This window comes from Penaeus monodon, chromosome 17 (genome assembly GCF_015228065.2).
Source record: "Penaeus monodon isolate SGIC_2016 chromosome 17, NSTDA_Pmon_1, whole genome shotgun sequence".
NCBI lineage: Eukaryota > Metazoa > Arthropoda > Malacostraca > Decapoda > Penaeidae > Penaeus > Penaeus monodon.
The window spans coordinates 43,520,343-43,527,842 of NC_051402.1; positions in this window are offsets into that span (position 1 = coordinate 43,520,343).

A 7,500-nucleotide genomic window follows, 5' to 3' on the forward strand; every position below is an offset into this window, starting at 1 on the left:
TACCAGGAACTTCAAGGTAAGTTAGCCACACTTCTGGTATATAGAGGAAGTTTATTTTCTCAAGCTTCCGAGTGTGTAACTTCTTGCAGAAAATTATTCTCTTGATTATCAAATAAAGAAGATGCTAAAGGGATAATGATGAGTATGGTGGTGGTTTTGGTGATAATACTGTAATTATAATTATAATATAAAAAGGAGTAATGGATGATTATAATAAGAATATCAGTATTCATAATAATGGTAATGATGATAATAATAAGTTCGATTTAAATATTGGGACTTCTGTTCATTTTTATAGATATGAGAGCTTTGTGTATGTATGTATGTGTAAATACTAGCGTGTATGTCTGTGTGTGTGTGTATGCGAGCCCATGCAAGGACCATCGCGTATGTGAAAGTGTGCGCGTGCGAATGTGCGTGTGTGCGAATCTGCGTGTAAATAGTAAAGCTGGCCATCGCCTTGTCTCGACCTCGAAGCAAATAATATGTGTCCAGGGCGGTGCGTAAAAAGTAATGAGGCCTCCCCTTCGTTTCCATAGGGGTCGGAACTCTGTTTTCATTCTACTGTTTCCGGGATCGAGAGTAGGTTGTGGAGGGGGATGGAGGGAGGGAGAGAGAGAGGGAGGGAGGGAGGAGGAAGGAGGGAGGTAGAAGGAAGGTGGGATGGAGGGAGGGGGAGAGGATGAGAGGGATGGAGGGGGAGGAGAGAGGTAGGGAGGGTGTGGAAGAGAAAGAGAGAGAGAGGGGGGGGAGGGGGAGGGAGAAGAAGAGAGAGAGAGAGAGAGAGAGAGAGAGAGAGAGAGGATAGAGACAGAAAGAGACAGAAAGAGAAAGAGAGAGAGAGAGAGAGAGAGAGAGAAAAGACAGAAAGAGAGAGAGAAAGAGAGAGACAGAAAGAGAGACAAGAGGTGAGGCAAAACACATTAATAATAACGATACGTGTTTCATTCCGTTTAAAACACGACTCATTTTTTTCCGAAATAATCAAACTTTCGTTATACTGAGACGAACCTTGGCAGAAATACAGACTAAGGAAACGACTGGAATTAATACGTTTATTTTTATTACGTTATGTGTTGATATATATGTGATATATTTGTTGACATGCTTTATATGATATATTAAGCTTGACATTATCTTTTATGTTAATAAGTATTTGATATGTTGATCTTGCTGATAAGTTCATATACTAAACCTAATGATATGATGACCAATTAAACCTATGTTAATATATCTGTTATGTTATATAACCGAAAACTCTTTATCGTTTTTATAAATGTTCTTGTTCACTGTTCATTCTGCCTGCATGACAGAGGAGACAAAATGGTCCTCTTCAGTATATATATAATGTATATATACCTGTAACACGTACAGACAGGCCATTTGTAGAAGGTCGCGCTCCTTTCGGTTAATTGGGGGGAAAAAACTATGTGAAAAACTTGCTGAACATTTGAAAACCTTGCAGCCAACACTACTTTTTGTGTATAGGCTGTGTTCACTTTTTTGGGGGTTTTTAAAAAGGGGGGAAGAAGGGAAAAGGGGTTTGGGGGGGAAAGGGGGGGGAGGGGGGAGGGGGGGGAAAAGGGGGAGAAAGGAAAGGGGGGGGGGGGGGGGGGGGGGGGGGGGGGGGGGGGGGGGAAAAAAAAGAGAAAAAAAAAAAAAAAAAAAAAAAAAAAAAAAAAAAAAAAAAAAAAAAAAAAAAAAAAAAAAAAAAAAAAAAAAAAAAAAAAAAAAAAAAAAAAAAAAAAAAAAAAAAAAAAAAAAAAAGATAAAGAAAAGAAATAGGATTTAAAACGAAAAACCCGAAAGGAGGAAAGAAGGAGAAAGGGGGAAAAAAAACCCGAAAAAGGGAAGAAAAGAGAACCCCGGGAAAGGGGGGCAAATTGTGAAAACCCCTTTTTTTCCCTTTTTTTGTTTTTTTTCAAAACACCGACTCCTTTTTTTCCTTTCCTTTCCCCTTTTTTTTCCTTTCGTCCTCCCCTTTCCCCCCTTTTTTTTCTTTTTTTTTTTTTTTTTTTTTTCCTCTTTTTTTTCTTCTTTCTTTTTTTTTTTTTTTTTCTTCTTTTCCCTACTCTTCTTTCCTTTCCTTTTTTTCTTTTTTTCCATCTTTCTTTTTTCTTTTCACTTCTTCTCCTCTCTCTTCCTTTTCCCTTTTTCTTTTTCCTTCCCCTAAACCCTTTTTCCCTCCTTTCTTTTCTTTCTTCTCTTTACCTTCCCCCTCTTTTTTTTCCTTTTCCCTTTCCCTTCCTTTTCCCCTTTCCCTCTCTCTTCCCCTTCTCTTCTCTTCTCTCTTTCTCCCCCTTCTTCTTCCTCTCCCCTCTTTTTCCTCTCTCCTCTCTCTCCTCCTCTCCTCTCTCTCTCTTCTCTCTCTCTTTTTCTCCCTTCTCTTCTCTTTCTCCCCCTCTCTTTCTCTTTCTCTGCCCTCTCTCCCCTCTCCCCCCTCTCTCTCCCCTCTCTCTCCTCTCTCTCTCTCTCTCCCCTTCTCTTTTCCCCCCCCTTTTTCCCTCCCCCCCCCCTCCTCTCCTCCCCCCTCTTTTCCTCTTTCTCTCTCTTTTCCCCTCTCTCTCTCTCCTCTCTCTCTCCCTCTTCCTCTCTCTCCTCTCCTCTCTCTCCTTTTTTCCTTTTTCCCCTTTCCCCCCCCCCTCCCCCCCCCCCCTTCTTCTTTTTTTTTTTTCCCTCCTCCCCCTCGTCTCCTTTCTCTCCCCCTTTCCTTCTCTCTTCTCTCTCTCTTCTCTCTCCTCTCTCTCTCTCCTCTCTCTCTCTCTCTCTTTTTTCCCTCTTCCCTTTTCTCCCCCCTCTCCCCCCTCTTCTCTCTCTCTCTCTCTTCTCCTCTCTCTCTCTCTCTCTCTCTCTCTCTCTCTTTTTTTCTCTTCTCTCTCTTCTCTCTCTCTCTCCTTCCTCTCCTCTCTTCCTCTCCTCTCCCCCTTTTTCTCTTCCTCTCCTTCTTTTTTCCTCCCTCTCCTCTCTCTCCCCTCTTCTCTCCTCTCTCTCTCTCTCCTCTTTCTTCCTCCTTCCTCCCCCCCTTCTTCCTCCTTCCCCCCCCCCCCCCTTCTCTCTCTTCTCTTTCCCTCTATCTCTCTCTCTCTCTCTCTTCCTCTCTCTCTTCTCTCTCCCCTCTCTCTTTCTCCTTTCTCTTTCTCCCCCCCCCCCTTTTCTCCCCTCTCCCTCTCTCTCTCTCTCTCTCTCTCCTCTCTCTTCTCTCTCTCTTTCCCCTCCCTCTCCTTCCTCCTCCCCTCTCTCTCTCTTCTCCTTCTTCTCTTCTCTCTTCTCTCCCTCTCTCTCTCTCTCCCCCTCTCTCTCCTCCCTTTTCTTTCCCCCCTTTCCCCTCCCCCTCTCTCCTCTCTCTCTCTTTTCCTCTCTCCCCTCTTTCTCTTTCTTCTCCCTCCGTCCCTCCCCCCCCCTCTCTTTTTCTCTCTTCTCTCTCCTCTCTCCCCCCTTCTTTCCCCCCCCCCTCTCTCTCTCTCTTCTCTCTTCTTTTTCCCCTTTGGGCTCTCCCTCCTCTCCCCCTCCCCCCCTTTCTTCCCCCTCCCCCCCATTTCCCCCCCTCTCTTTTTCTTTCCCTCCTTCCCTCCCCCCCCCCTCTCTCTCTCTCTCCCTCCTCTCTCTCTCTCTCTCTTACTACCTCTCTTCTCTCTCTCTCTCTCTTTTCCCCTCCCTCCCTCCCCCCTTTCCCCTTCCCCTCCTCTCCCTCCTTCCCCTTCCTTCTCCTCCCCCCCCCTCCCTCCCTCCTTCCCCCCCCCTCCCTCCCTTCCCTCCCCCCCCCCCCCCCTTTTCTCCTTTTCCCCTCCACTCCCCCTCTACCCTAACCCACACCTCCTACCCAAACCCCGTCGGTCGCCCTTGCTCGCCAGCCAAGGGTCACGCCGCAGGATGGCGCGGGGATCACCTTCGATTTTGTTCAGTCTTCCCTTCGCGATGAAAATCTGTGTCGCGAAAACGTAACGGTATTTTTCCGGGGAAAAATTTGTTGTTTATTTTTATATTTTGTGTTTTTTTGGTGTTTTGAGTGTGTGTGTTGTGGTGTTGTGTGTTTTTGTGTGTGTGTTTTTTGTGTTTTGGGGTTTTGGGTGTGGTGTTTGAGTGTGGGGGTGTGGGTTTTGGTGGGGGGTGTTTGTGTGTGTTTTAGTGTGTGTGTGTGTGTGTGTGTGTGTGTTTTGTGTTTTTGTGTTTTGTGTGTTTGAGTGTGATGTTTTTGTGTGTGAGTGTGTTTGTGTGTGTGTGCGTGTGTGTTATTTATATATATTTTATATATATATTTATTTTATTATTTATATATATAATATTTTGTGTGTGTTGTTGGTGTGTGTTTTGGTGGGGTGTGTTGTGTGTGTGTGTGTGTGTGTATTTATATAATTATATATATATTATTATATATATATTATAAAAAAATTTCCCCTTTTATATTAATAACAATGGGAAAATAAAGAATCAAAGTATTTCTACTTTTCCCTTTGTAAAACGCTTAATAAAACGAAAAAAGTATATAATAATGACTTATTATATAATCAACGCCAAGTATTCATTCAAAAAGAGTAAGAAAAATCACGTGGATCGCCCAAGGCTAAAGGGCAAAGTTGCTCTGGGGGGCCGGAGCTGGCGGGGGGCAGGAGGAGGCGGGATTGGGAGGAAAAAAATGGCCGCTGTCCTCACCAACATATCTCTATCTTCATCTTTTACTATCTATCTATCTATCTATTATCTATCTATATTTTATAATATATTATTAATTATATTATATAATATATATGTTGTGTGTGGTGTGTGTGTGTGTGTGTGTGTGTGTGGTGTGTGGTGGGGGTTTTTTGGTGTGTGTGTATTTTATATATAAAAATATATTAATATAATTTTAATATTTTAAAAATTATATATTATTTAATGAAATAACATATTATATATATATATATATATATATATATATATATATTTTAATATATAAATATTATATATATGTATATATTTTAAATATAATTTTATATATAATATATTAATGTTATTTCATATATACATATGTGTGTGTGGGGTTTTTTATTTAAATTTAATATATATTAATATAATATTATTATATATATATTTATATTTAAATGTATATATATACATATACTATACATATTTTAAATGCAGTGTGTTTATATTGACTTATATATATATATATTATATAATTATATTATATATATTATTTTTTTACATACTATATATTAAATTATACTATATATTAAAATATTAATTATTATATAATATTAATATTTAATATTTTATTGTTTGTGTGTGTGGGGGGGGTTTGTGGTGTGTTTTGGGGTTGGTGGGGGTGTGTGTTTTGTGTTTGTTTTGGTTTTGTGGTGTGTGTGTGTGTTTTGTGTGTGTATGTTTTAAAAATCATATTACTATTATATATAATATTATATTTATATATATATAAAATTAAAATATATATAAATTATTATACATATCCATTTTAATACAACACACACACAAAAATATTTGTGTATTGTATATGATATATATATATAATTTTAATTATAATTTATATTATATTTTATAATATATTATAATATATTATGTGTGTGTGTGTGTGTGTGTGTGTGTGTGTGTGTGTGTGTGTGTGTTGTGTATGTGTGTGCAGGGTGTGGGGTGGTTTTGGGGAAAATACTAAAAATAAGACCAGACAGATACACAGATAAACAGATGGATATAAGTAAAGAGAGATAGATAGACAGAGAATAGATTTTTGCCCTTACGTAACATCTGTGCTTGTATTCGTGTGCAATCGCGTGCACGTGGAAAATCCACTCACTTTTGAGATGATACAATCGCCCCGGAAACACAACTTTTCTCTAAACTCTGGGGTCAAAACTAAACACATACATCATATAAAAAAAAAAAAATAGAAAATAAAAATAATAATACCATCTTTTTACCCTTGTAACGCCAACGTACAACATTACTCCCCCAAGAAACAGTTGAAAAATTCCCTCGAGGGAAATTTTTTAACACGATCCCTTAAAGATTGCGACGCGAGAACATCTCATTCCAGCAGTACGACACGAAGCAAGGTGGGGGAAGGTGTCGCTGCTGCTGGCTCTTGGTGCAGCGTTATGCGGTCAGACCACAGGTGAGTATATATTATATATATTATATATATATATATATATATATATATTATTTTTTATAATATATATATATGTGTGTGTGTGTGTGTGTGTGTGTGTGTGTGTGTGTGTATAAAGCCAAACCCAGATACAAAAACGCGCTCACAGCCTCCCTCCCCCCCCCCCCCGCGGCACCAAGCAGGCACAGACGGAAGGAAGGAATTGCAAAGAGAAAGGCTTAAGTAACACCCCTTTGCCACCTCCCACGCCCTCCCCCTCCTCTTCCCCTTCCCCCCTCTTCCCTTCCCTCCTCCTCCCCTTCCCCACCCCCCACCCCGTTGTGCCCCCGGGTTGAAGATGGGCCCTCACCACCCCCCCTTCCCCTCTCCCCATCCTCCATGCCTATTTACTACCCCCTCCCCCCTTCCCCTTCCCCCTTCCCCCTTCCCCCTCCCCCTCCCCCCTTCCCCCTTCCCCCTCCTCCCCCCTCCTTTACTCCCCACCCCTTTCCCCCCTCCCCCCTCCCCCTTCCCCATCGGCCCTGCCCATTTCCTCCCCACCCATTTCCCCCTCCCCTTCCTCCTCCCCCTCCCCCATCCTCCTCCCCCTCCCCTTCCTCTTCCCCCTCCCCCTCCCTCTTCCCCTTCCCCATCCCCCTCCCCATCCTCCTCCCCTCCCCCTCCCCTCCCCCTCCCCTTCCCCATCCCCCTCCCCATCCTCCTCCCCTCCCTCCTCCCCCTCCCTCACTGCATCGCGTAAGCAACCTTGACGCTTCCCCGTTATGTTGATTATACCCGAGGGGGGGGGAGGGGAGGGGGTAAGCGAGGTAAAGAATTCAAGTTTCTTTTTTTTTATCAGTTAAACAAGATATGTGAGGAACCGTAAAGTAAATTTTATTTATTATTATTTATCATCGTTGTTACCATCTTTGTTATTTTCTTTCTTTTTTTCTTTCTTTTTTTCTTTCGCCTTCGTCATTTTCTGTATTTCTTGATTGACATCTTCTTTCCTGCAGGGAAACGAGCTATTTATATTTTCTCCAAAAAATATATATATACAATCTTTGATTTTTTCATGCGTATTTCTCTTTCCGATTATTATTTTTGTATAGTTTTTTTTCTATATTTTGTTGTGAAAATTTAGGAATCGCGCAGCTTGCGTTTGTGATTATAAATATTCTCTTGATCTTTACCTGGCCCACTATTTTTCTTTTTTTTGTCTCTCTCTTCTTCTTCCCCTTTTTCTCTTTCTTTTTGTTGTTGTTGTTCTTTTTCTCTCTTTTCCTTTTCTTCTTCTTCGCCTTCTTCCTTTTTTTTTCTTCTTCTTCGCCTTCTTCCTTTTTTTTCTTCTTCTTCCTCCTCTTTCTCTACTTCTCTTCTTCTTCTTCTTCTTCCTCATCATCATCACCCTCATC